Genomic DNA, 13,395 nt, shown 5'->3' on the forward strand with positions numbered 1-13,395 from the left:
CGTGACTATCGATAGTCTGACTTGGAGTCAGCTACTTTCACACTGTGGGTTCTAGCTGTGAGCCAGTTTGCAACTCAACAAGTGATATAGGGGTTGATGTCTAGCTTAGTGAGCTTTTCTATGATTCCTGTGTGGGGAATGTGTTAGAAAAATATGTATTTAAATATATGTGAAATGCTAGTTTAGAAGCAAGGTAGTTTATAATGCATTTTATTCTATTAATCATGTAACAGAAGGGATAAATTCATGTGTAAATGCAAGTAGCTTCTGAAACTGCAGTGTGCTTTGACCCCTGACCCTGGCAGCTGCCAGCTCAGCAAGCTTAATGTTTATGCTTTTCATAAGTGATTATCTGCTGGGTCAGGAAATTAAATGTGTAAATCTTCCGCTCCTTCCTGATGAGATAACTTGTCCTTGTAAATAATGAAATCTTCTCTTCCTGCATGAAGTAACTTGTCCTTGTGAGATAAAAACACAGCTGGTAAAGAAAGTGAAACAGTGAACAAATATGTATGTTAACGACTGAATCTGCTATTGTATTCGAACTGATATGAAACCTTGAATAAGTAACTTTACAGAAAGACATTATGACTGACCAGCTGGATAGCAAGGCCATATTGTATCTAGAGGAAAAGTTTTTTAAAACATACTGCATCAGCAGATTAAAAGAATAGAGGCTTGTAAGCTAAAGTGATGTAGATGCCCCGTGACATATCACGTCAGTAAGGTGGGCATAGCTTAAATGTTAAACCTATATAAAATTGTGTGCTTCCTGTTTCATGTCAGACAAAATTCTGTACTTGTATGGTTTTTTGCCTCCTGGTGTACACTAGTAAACTTTTGAATCTGAACCTCCTGTGTATTGAATTATTAATTTTATTTAACAGTTTGGTCCTTTCGAGACGGAATTCCCTTGGTAAGCTGCAGATCAGAGCGTATTGGTGGTCGAATACTGCGCAGGAGAAGTTACTGAATTGTCGTGTGTAAAGAGGTTGGCCACTTTCTGATCTGTGGCCGAAGAGCGGAATTTGAACGATTTTCAATACCGGAGGCTCAGGTAGGAAGCATTTGCCTTTTTTCTGTTTTAGATCAGGGACTAGGTTACAGTATATTGTTGTCAAGATTTGTTTTGCAGATCAGGGACAAAAGGAAGTACTGTATATTTGGTCATAGATTAGGGTAACAGAATAAGGTAGGCAGTTATTCTAGATAAACTGTGAAAAGGAATTGAGAATTTGATATCACGTGATAAAATGGGTTACGTAACATTTTTTGTACTATGGGTAATCAGTGCACTAAAACCTCGCAAGATCCGCCCCTAACCGAAGACGCAAAATACATGCAATTACAACGTTCTGATAACGTTAGGTATTATACGAAATGGGTTAATAAATATGAATTTGATGGTAAACTAGATAAACCTTCACTAGTTAAACTCCTTAAACAGCTTAAATCTGATGCAGGAGTTTCAGGCAAGAAAGCAACGCCAACTAGGCATTCCTCAAGCACACAGGTGGATTGAGGAAGCAAATCGTAGAGAACAGAAGCTTAAAAATTCAAAAACATTATTTTTAGACAAAGAGGATAATAACTTGGTAATAGCTACAACTCCTCCTCCTCCTCCCTTGCCCCCTCCCTTACCCTTTTCAGGATATGAAGCGAGTGGACAGGCTGGTCCACCTCTGCGTTATCCTGAAGTTTCAGTAAGATCACAATCATTTGTTAGAGATCCTATTGAGACTAGGTCCCGAACACGTAAAACACATAGGGACACAGAATCATACCAAATAGAGAGAAACCTACAGGATGAGAGTGAGGAAGAAATGTGTCCACTTATAGAAGTTCCAAATCCTCAAGCAGGACAGGAAGGGCACGACCCAACTCTCTTAGTATACAGACCATGGACACCGGAGGATATCCGGAAGGCAACCGAGGGAATTCCCCATCCAAAAATTAACTTTGTGAAACTTTTAGAAGATTTACAAGGCATGAGGTTAAGTTAGCACTTGAATGGGGAAGAAGTAGAAAAAGTAGTAAGACAAATTATAGGTCCAGATTGGCACATGATTTATGGCACCTGGAATCCTCGTAATGCAGAACTTAGGCCACTCCCACATAGTGACGCAGAGTTAGACAACAGAGTGAAAGGTCTGACAGACCGAATCTCTGAGAAATGGAAACCTAGAGCAGACTGGACTTGCATTAATCAATGCATACAACAGGAAAATGAGACGATAGATGGATATTATGCTATATTATTAGAATGTTTTAATAATCATAGCGGTATGTCGGTTCCTGAGAACCAAACAAATGATTCCCCGTATGAACAACAATTAAAAAATGCATTTTTGAAAGGTTGCATTGCACCTATTAGTAGCTTCATTATGAAGCATATGATATATCATCGAACAGGGAGGCTACAAGCCTTACTCGAATACGCTAGGCATGCTGAGAGACATTTTAATAGTAAAAAAAAAAGAAGGCGCAAGTCTTCACTGCTGAAGACGGAGCTGAAGTATTTGTATTACAGTCAGGTAAAAAGGGCAAGAAGAATGCCCAGGGAAACAAACAGTCTGATAAACGATCAGAAGATTTTGAAGAGAGGCAAAAAAGAGGTGAATGCTTCAAATGCGGGAAAAAAGGGCATCTAGCAAGGGATTGTAGGCAAAACAAAAAGGTAATTACAGAAGATAAGGGAGATGAGGACTGACTCTATGATAGTGAGGATACATCAAGTGAAAGTCAGAAATCATCAGGAAAAGTTAATAAACAGAAAACAAATCTAAATGTGATAGAGGGAGTAGAGGAAGTGCAAATAGATATGGAGGATGAAGAAAGTGAAATTTTGGACTTAGCATTATTGAGCTTAGAGCTCTACTTAGCGGATACAAAACCGGAAGTTACACTTCTGGTGGAGGGAAGGGAAGTCAAATTCCTGTGTGACTCAGGAGCGTCACAGACTTTGATACACCCCTCCAAGTTACCAGAACATTCTGAATCACCTGATTATATACTAGTAAAAGCAGCAAATTGACAGCTATACAGGGAACCACTTTCCCATGATATAGCAATTACTGACTCTGTTTCAGGTATGACCCAGAGAAGTAAAATAGTTGTTTCTGCAAAGTGTCCAGTAAACCTATTGGGCAGGGACCTTATGCAGATATTTGGCATAGCAGTAGTTCCAACTGTACAAGGTATGGAGGCACAGAGACAAATGTATACCTTTGTAGTGTGAACGGAGGGTGAAACTTTTTATTGGTACAGCCAGGACCTAGTCACGACTGGTCCAGGGGCAGTAACTGAGGAACTGATGAACGTAGCCATCAGTAAAGCCCCCTTCCTTGACACTGATCAACAGCATTTGTTACACTGTACTCTATATTACTGTACCACACCAGGACCTGATAGAGAGTATGAACAAGAACTGTTTAGAAATCGTGCAACTAGATTGGTTTTGCGTACTTTGTACTGGGATACTGAGGGGAACAGTAGCGCTTTAGCACGCTTTAGTGTGAATTAGCGTGAAGTTGCTCAAAGAGCAGCATCGGGCAGTGCTGGTTAATCAAGTTTAAACTATTTCTGGCTCCGTAAAGTCTGCTCTTCAATTTTTCCCTTAGAACTGTTCTACTTGCAATCTAAACAGCCTATACTCTATCTGAAAAGCTCAGCACTTGCTCCTAAAGCATTTTTTATACAGGTAAAGCACTCTTAAACAAAAGAAAGTACTTCATTCACCTAAATTCCCTTGAGTACCCATTTCCCTATAGGTCCTTTCTGACTCAGTTACACAGCAATCTTTTTCACTATTTCTAGCATGTCAAGGGTCAGTTGCTGGCGTCCTCTCCTGTTCAGCTGGTGAATCTGGGAATCTTGAGGCAATGTTACAATTGCCTCATGTACACAGACAACCCTCTCCTCCTCCCAACAAATACAAATATATGCGATAGATGCAACTATATAGCCAAACTGGAGGCTGAGCTTTCTCAATTCAGTACTGGCAAGACCAGTCAGGAGGAGAAGGTAACCACGCACACCACAAACCCAGTCTCACATAGAACTATCACAACTGCAAACCAAACACATAAACACACAAAAACATACTTGGAGGCGCTGATTAAAAATCTACCAAAACAACAGAGGCCTCCAAAGCAGACACCCAAGCAACCACCACCTCAAGACATAGCACATGCAACACATAGTTCACAAAGTCAGTGTGTTAAACAGTCACAGCCCTTAAGGCCAAACAACATGCCAGACACACTTGTAATAGGTGACTCCATAGTCAGACACACTGACGTCCTGCTCACTAGACTGAACAAGGAAAAGGTCACAGTAAGCTGCCTGTCGGGAGCTAGAATCCACATAACACAAGCACTCAGGTCACTCCACAGCAAGTACAAATATGACTCAGTCATTGTACATGCCGGTGTGAACGACCTGAGACGTACCTCCCTGGACTACATGAAAAGAGACATAGAGGAGCTCTCTGATTATGTAGCCCAGGCCGGTATGACCCTGACCCTGAGCAGCATCTTACCCTCACCAAGAATGATGCCACAGTACAAAGATAAAATGATCAGTTTTAACAATTGGCTTAATTACTGGTGTCATTCAAAGGGGATCCAATGTCTGTCTGCTTGGGATGACATGCTTGACAAGCCACGCTGCTTCGCAAGGGATGGCTTGCACCTGTCACCCTGGGCTTCCGGATATTGGCCAAGGCTCTTGCCACCCCCATAGTGCCTTTTTTAGGCAAGGCTCAAATGACAAACCTACCTCCCTAGAAAACACAAGTGGAAAAAAACTAAGGGTAATGCTGCTCAATGCCAGAAGTCTAAACCTCAAGATGCACGCCTCAAGCCCTCCTCAGTATGGAGAACATCGATGTCTGTGCAGTGACTGAAACCTGGTTCAAGGCTCCTGAGAGCACCCCAGCACTATCAGGTTTTACCTCATATCATGCTTTCCGGCCCCAAAACTTGGACGAACCACAAAAGGAGGGGAGTATCCATATTCATCAAAGATACCCACACCTCCAGGTTAGTGGCAACGCATCTAAGCATCGGAGACCATCCAGGTGCAACTAACCATAGGCAAAACTGCCTTAGAGTTTGTAGCATGCTACAGACCACCCTCTCAAACTCAGGAACCCCACACAGCTTTCCTGAAGACACTGGAGAGTATAAATGTCTCTCCAAATACCATCATATTGGGAGACTTCAACTACCCAAACATAGACTGGGAACATTACTCAAGCCCCAACACCCTAGCCCAAAGGTTCCTAGAATTCATAAACTCAAATGCGATGGAACAATTAGTCACCATTCCCACAAGAGGAGACAATATACTAGACCTGATCATCACAAACATGGGGACAAAATGCTCCACACCGGAAGTATATCCCTCTTTGGTAAGATCAGACCATAAATTAATATCACTGGAAATCCACATCCCGCACCAACCCGTTGCACAAAAGACCACAGTGAAGAACTTCTCAAAAGCCAACTTCACACTTCTTAAGACTGAAGTGGTATCCTTCAAGGCCCCTGGGCCAGTGGAAACCACAACCCACACTGCTGAATCCTTTGCAAATGCCTTCTACGGGCACCTTCAAGAATGCATGGATCATGCAATCCCAAATAATACCAAGACCCATTCCCCCAAAGGCAGGCATCCGGTCTGCTGGACCCCAGCCATAAACAAACTTTACAACAGGAGGAGGAAGCTACTACATGACAGAGCAAAATCCCTAAAAGGGAAGGCATCTCTGATCAGTACAAGCAAAAACTACGATCACTCATAAAATCATCCAAGGCCAACTTTGAGAGAAAAATCGCAAAGACACAAAAGACAATCACAAGGCCTTCTTTAGCTATGTTAGAAACCTGGGTGGAAACTCCCAGATATGCTCAGAGTTAGTCCAAAATGACACAAAATACACTGAACCCACTGACATTGCCAACATTCTGGCAGACAGGTTCAGTGCAAATTTCTCCTCCTCCCTCCAAAAGGAGAAATAACTATCCCAGCAGAGTGTAGCCTCCCTAACATCTCAGATGCCCAGGTGAGAGCCGCCCTCTCTAAAGCTAAAAACACAGCATCAATGGGGCCGGACGGTGTCCCGGGCTGTGTACTACATGAACTCCAAGAGGAACTAAACCCACACATAAGGCTGCTGTTTAATCTTAGCCTTACTACAGGATATGTACCCAAAGAGTGGCGTACGGCAACAGTGGTCCCACTTCACAAAGGCGGTGATTCTACGGACCCTGGAAATTACCGCCCCATAAGCTTGACGAGCCTGGTCTGCAAAGCTATGGAGAGGATCATTATGGAACTCATAAACAAAGACATTGGGGACCTACAGACATTGGATCCTACCCAATTTGGCTTTGTCAAGGGCAGATCCTGCCTTTTGAAATTGGTCAACTTTTCTGAAACAGTCACTAAGGCCATTGATGAGGGTAAGGCAGTTCACACAGCCTACCTTGACCTTGCAAAAGCCTTTGACACAATACCCCACTCGGGCATCATAGACAAACTCACCAGCTTAAATGTAAACCCATATGTCACAAGATGGGTTGCAAACTGGCTTAAGGACAGAACCCACAGGGTCAGAGTTGCTGGAGCTATGTCAGACTCTAAGCCAGTCACAAGCGGTGTCCCACAGGGCTCAGTCCTGGGACCCCTCTTGTTCGGCATTTATTTTTCTGAGGTACAGGCAAACATAGGAGGATTATGGCTGACAAAGTTCGCAGATGACTGCAAACTGGGCACCATAATTGATACTCCAGCGGACACAAACATCCTTCAGAGAGGCCTCATAGAAAGGATAATTGGTGCCAGAGCCATGGCCTTAAGCTGAACGCCAAAAAATGTATAGTCATACCCTTTGGGAAAAACAAGGTACCCACAAATTACCACATAGGTGGTAATGCATTAAGTACTGAAGAGGTAATCAGGGACCTAGGGACCCAGGTTGACAGTAACCTCTCATTTGACACTCACATTGCCAAAGTGGTTAGGAAGACCTTCTATATTGCCCACCTTATCATGAAGGGTTTCACATCTAGATCAAGAGAGGTCATTGTGCCCCTGTAGTCTTCTCTTATCAGGCCAATGATTGAGTACAATGCCCCATTTGGGATGTATCTTACCCGACACCTGCAGCAGTTGGAAAGACCCCAAAGGTTCCTCACCAAGAGGATAAAGGGTCTTAAACATATGTCATATGCTGCCCGACTGAAAAAACTCCAGCTCTATTCAGTCGCATACCGCCTACTCAGAGGTGATCTGTGCCTGACGTACAAGGCCATGTCCAATCCGGAATTAATGGGCATGCTCCACCTCAGAAAATCCAAATCCATCAGAGCCACGAGAGCAAGAGAATTAGACCTCAACACACAAATAAATAAGACATGCTGGAGGGACAGATTCATAACCCAGAGGCTCCCTACACTCTGGAACAGAATCCATGTTAGGCAGAGCCCCTCACTAACTCTATTCAAGAGAAATCTTGACAAGTCAATGGGAGATCGTAGGTTTACCCCGGGGGTCATCTCTGTGTCACTACTAGACAGAGGCATAGTAAACTAAACCCTAAAAGGGCGTAGTATTCTCATCCTAAGGGGTGGTGAAAGCCACACACACTCTGGCTGGGCTTATAAATGCCCTAGGGCAGATAGCCTAGTACGAACCTATGAATCTATGAACCTATGAACAGTGTAGTTAGCTGTTCATTACCTCAAGAATTCCTTGCATTGTATAGATCAAATCGGTTGCCACATGTCAGCTTGACAAAGAACAAAAGTGTTAAATGGGCAGATTTAGGAGAAAAAGTAACAAGATGGGAGACACAGACTGATTTAGAACTGTCAGAACAAGGGATACAAAAACAAAAACTGAATTGGTTGACACAGACACATCCAGCTGTACACTTGCAATCTAGCGAGGACAGCTGATTAGCATTCTTATTTGAAGAAGAAGAAAAGACCTTATGTGAAATTCCAACAACTCTCTGGTCAACAGGCAAGTCAGATGTAGGACTTATTCGAACAGCAGGACCAGTTACAATAACCCCAAAGTCAGCTTTCAGACCACAGAAAAGACAATACCCTTTGAGAAAGGATGCAGAAATAGGAATTAAGCCTATAATAGCAGCATTACTCAAAGAAGGAGTACTGGTAGAATCTCCTGATTCACCATGTAATACACCCCTATTTCCTGTTAAAAAAGCAAACGGGGAATGGCGGATGGTACAGGATTTACAAGCTGTAAACAATGCAGTAATACCTAGAGCACCTACGGTGCCAGACCCACATACGTTGTTAAATGATTTAGAACCGCAACAGAAGTATTTCTCAGTGGTAGATATTAGCAATGCTTTCTTTTCAATACCTATACATCCTGATAGTCAATATTGGTTTGCATTTACATTTCAGGGAAAAAGGTATACGTATACTCGACTACCACAGGGATATTGTGAGAGCCCAACAATATTTGCACAAGAAATGGCTAGCAACCTGGCAAGATTTACCCCACCGGGAGGTAGTCAAGTTCTACTTTATGTAGATGACATCTTGCTAGCAGCCCCCACCCAGGAACAGTGCAGGGAGGATACTGTAGCATTATTGAAATTTTTAGCAATACAAGGACACAAAGTAAACAAAAGTAAGTTACAACTTTGGAGAAAACAAGTTAGATACTTGGGATATGTAATATCCAATGAAGGTAGAATACTAGATGAGGAAAGAAAAACAGCGATTTTGCAAGCACCCAAACCAACAACCAAGAAAGAAATGATGTCTTTCTTAGGTACAACTAATTTTTGTCAGAGCTGGATACCAAATTATGCTTTGAAATCTGCTCTACTGACTTATTTGATATATAAGACACCAATGGCAGCACAAGACATTTTACAATGGACAACAGAAGCAGAAACGGCTTTCTGCAGGTTGAAGCAGTTGATAGCTTCTTCATTAGTTTTAGGACTTCCAAATTATCGCAAACGGTTCTTTCAGACCGTAGATTGCAAGCAAGGGTACATGACGTCAGTATTGATGCAACAACATGGGGACAAGCAACGCCCCATAGCCTACTATTCATCACAGTTAGACCCAGTGGCGCGATCATTGCCTCACTGTGTACAAGCAGTAGTCGCAGCCGCAATGGCAGTACAGGCTTCGGCCTCAGTGTTGTCATTCCACCCTCTCACATTGAGAGTGCCTCATGCAGTTGCAATAATTTTACTGCAAGAGAAGGTGGCATACCTTTCTCCTGCTAGACATCTTTCATGTATGACTATTCTGCTGAGCCAACCTCATATGACAATTGAACGATGTACGACATTGAATCCATCAACATTACTTCCAACTCCTGCGGAGGGCATACCACACAGCTGCCTGCAGGAAATTGAACAGTTAGCTTTACCTAGACAAGATCTTGCAGATATGCCCTTGGATAATGCCGAGGTGACATATTACGTGGACGGCTCATGCAGAAGGGGTCCTACAGGGAAGAATCTGGTAGGGTATGCAGTAGTTACAGACACTGAAATTTTAGAAGCTCAATCCTTACCACACAACTTATCTGCACAAGCAGCTGAATTGATAGCTTTGACGAGAGCATGTACTTTAGCAAAAAACAAATGTGTAAACATATATACTGACAGTCAGTATGCTTTTTCTACAGTACATGTATTTGCACAACAATGGAAAAATAGAGGAATGACAACATCCAGTGGAAAACCTATTAATCATGCGCAATTTATTTTGGAGTTATTAGAATCTATTCAGTTACCTACCAAAGTGGCTATTTGTAAATGTGTAGCTCATACAAAACAGCAGGATACGATTTCAAAAGGCAATGCACGAGCTGATGCAGCTGCAAAGCAAGCAGCCTCAGGCTCAGAAACTTTATTTTTAAATGAGGAATTACAACCCTCTGAGATTTTAGATTTAGACATGTTAAAAACAATGCAGATGCTTACTACAAAAGCTGAAAAACAAAAATGGGTAAAACGAGGTGCAATTCTTGAGAATGGACTGTACATTTCCAAAGAAAGAAAACCGATATTGCCGTCTAATTTATTTAGATATGCAGCTTTGTTGAGCCATGGGCAGAGCCATGTCTCAAAAGGGGGGATGGTACAGTTAGTGAATCGAATATTCCAAACATACGGATACACAAACTACACAAAAAAAAATTTGTGCAGCTTGTCATACTTGTAACAAGCACCATGCACAAGGGGCATTTAAAACCAAGCAAGGAAGTTTTCCTATACCACCATATCCGTTCCATACTATTTGTATGGATTTCATAGAATTAAATAAGTGTGAAGGGAAAAAATACTGTTTAATTATTGTAGACATGTTTTCTAAATGGGTAGAAGCTTTTCCAACCAAAAATCCAGATGCAGCAACAGTGGCAAAAGCCCTGATAAAAGAAGTAATCCCTAGATTTGGCATTCCGGAAAGGATTTATAGTGAAAATGGCACACATTTTGTGAATCAAACGATTCACCAGCTTGGGAGATTTTTTGGTATCTCCTTGAAGAACCATTGTGCTTACCACCCACAGTCAGCAGGACTGGTGGAAAGGTACAATGGTACCCTAAAGAACAAGTTAAGGAAGCTAGTAGAGGAGACCCAAAAGAATTGGATATACTGTCTGCCTTTAGCCCTGCTGAGTATGAGAACGGTTCCAAATGTAAAGGGTTTGACTCCCTTTGAAATGATTTTTGGGAGAGCATATTATGTGCCTCAGTGGAAAGCTCTCATGCCTGCAGAACAAGAGGCTGACAGTTCGTTAGCAGAGTATATGAAGAAATTGTTAATGAATAAATCTGTTTTGCAGTTTAACTCTTTTTCAGATAAAGAACAGACCAGACTGGTGGAAGCAGTCTTGGCTCCTGGGACATACGTCTGGCTGAAAGTGACGAAAAGGAAGAATTGGGCGAGTCCAAAGTGGGAGTGACCGTACCAGGTTCTGCTGGCAACGCCTACTGCAGTCAGAGTGGCTGAGAGGACGTCCTGGGTTCATTTGACGCATTGTAAACCGAAAAAGAACTTTCAACTTGATAAAAACTTTGTGATTGATACACAACCAGACCGAGATGGCCAAAAACAAAGCGAATAGAAGTTTAGAGCAACCCCAGAGATGTTGCATAATCATTTTGTTGTGTGTACATTTATTAACTGTAATTGTGACAATTTTCCTCTTGTTGTGGTTTATCCTACACACAACCACACAAGTGAAAGTGGGAAGGTGTGATGAAACGTCTATAGACTGGCATCCAAATTTTAACACATACCTAGCCATGAAACGTGTATATGCAGAGACTATGAACATTTCAAATTGCTGGGTTTGTACCGCCATACCTACAGCATATGGAGGACTGTTAATGTCCGCTATCCCTTTGGGGATAAATGAGACTTGGGAAAATTTGCTTTTTGACACTGGAACTGTAAGATCACAAGACAAAATAGCATTATTTTTATCTGTTACACAAAAGGGAATTGTGTGTTTTTTTTTAAAAATGATACCCTCCAAGTAGGATGGAGTAATTGTAATATTACGATATCCTACAAGTGTTACATTAAAGTTAAAAGTGGAGGTACTGTTTGTAATACTAACTATGATTCATATTTGAGCACAATGAAAATAACATTGAATGAAGTACGACAAAACCCTGTTTTGTTTAAACAATTGTCAATAATAGATCAGAAAATGTTTCATGCAGGGCTGATGCATATTAGTACTAAAGTAGAAAACTGTTATTTTATTTGTGGGAAAAAGGCATATAAATGGTTACCTGAGAAATGGTCTGGCAGTTGTTTTTTGGGTTACTTGGTTCCGGCAATAAGATATACTGCAGAATTACCTTTGGGTAAGATACGAAACGTAAGAGAAACAGCTCGAAAGCCCGAAGGTCCAGTTAAGAAACCTGTGAATCCAGTTGGGAAGATCGAAGCTGGTTGGAAAGACCATAATTCAGTAAAAGACAAAAGCGAATTGAGTCATATGGACTTGAGTGACAGTGTTATATCCTGGGCAGGAATATTACCAGCCTATGGAGCAGTCAAATCGATCTGGGAGCTGAGGAAGTTGTCGAAACTTCTCGAAGTAATGAGTAATGCAACTTTTTCCACCCTAGAACTAGTGACTGATGAACTGAATTCAATGAGAACTGTTGTGCTACAAAATCGGATGGCTCTTGACTGCACCCTAGTGCTGAAAGGTGGTACATGTGCGCTTATCAAAGAAGAATGCTGTGCTTATATACCTGAAAATCGTCACGAGATAAATAATCACCTAGAGGTAATTCAGCAAGTATCAGCCATAACTGAACCAGGCCCAAACCCACTGACGAACTTTTTCCAGAATCTGTTTGGGGGTGAGGTTCCATCCTAATGAACATTCTAATTGCTATTTGTGTGGGTATACTCCTAATAGGAGCATATGTTTGCTGTGGAATTCCCTGCATGAAAAGATTAATCAAAGATTTTGTTGATGTATCTGTTACTGAAACTTTCTACCAAGATATTGAAATTGAAAGATTGATTTCAGATTACGCTTTTTCTGAAGTATAGATTGAATGACTCACCTAGCTGAAAATCCTAAGTGGAAAAGGTTAGGAGATGAAATAACACTATGCATACTTCAAAAAAAATAGAATAAAAAGTATTAATAGGGGGGAAATGTTAGAAAAATATGTATTTAAATATATGTGAAATGCTAGTTTAGAAGCAAGGTAGTTTATAATGCATTTTATTCTATTAATCATGTAACAGAAGGGATAAATTCATGTGTAAATGCAAGTAGCTTCTGAAACTGCAGTGTGCTTTGACCCCTGACCCTGGCAGCTGCCAGCTCAGCAAGCTTAATGTTTATGCTTTTCATAAGTGATTATCTGCTGGGTCAGGAAATTAAATGTGTAAATCTTCCGCTCCTTCCTGATGAGATAACTTGTCCTTGTAAATAATGAAATCTTCTCTTCCTGCATGAAGTAACTTGTCCTTGTGAGATAAAACACAGCTGGTAAAGAAAGTGAAACAGTGAACAAATATGTATGTTAAAGACTGAATCTGCTATTGTATTCAAACTGATATGAAACCTTGAATAAGTAACTTTACAGAAAGACATTATGACTGACCAGCTGGATAGCAAGGCCATATTGTATCTAGAGGAAAAGTTTTTTAAAACATACTGCATCAGCAGATTAAAAGAATAGAGGCTTGTAAGCTAAAGTGATGTAGATGCCCCGTGACATATCACGTCAATAAGGTGGGCATAGCTTAAATGTTAAACCTATATAAAATTGTGTGCTTCCTGTTTCATGTCAGACAAAATTCTGTACTTGTATGGTTTTTTGCCTCCTGGTGTACACTAGTA

This window comes from Protopterus annectens, chromosome 1.part2 (genome assembly GCF_019279795.1).
Source record: "Protopterus annectens isolate FY-2018-M chromosome 1.part2, PAN1.0, whole genome shotgun sequence".
NCBI lineage: Eukaryota > Metazoa > Chordata > Ceratodontiformes > Protopteridae > Protopterus > Protopterus annectens.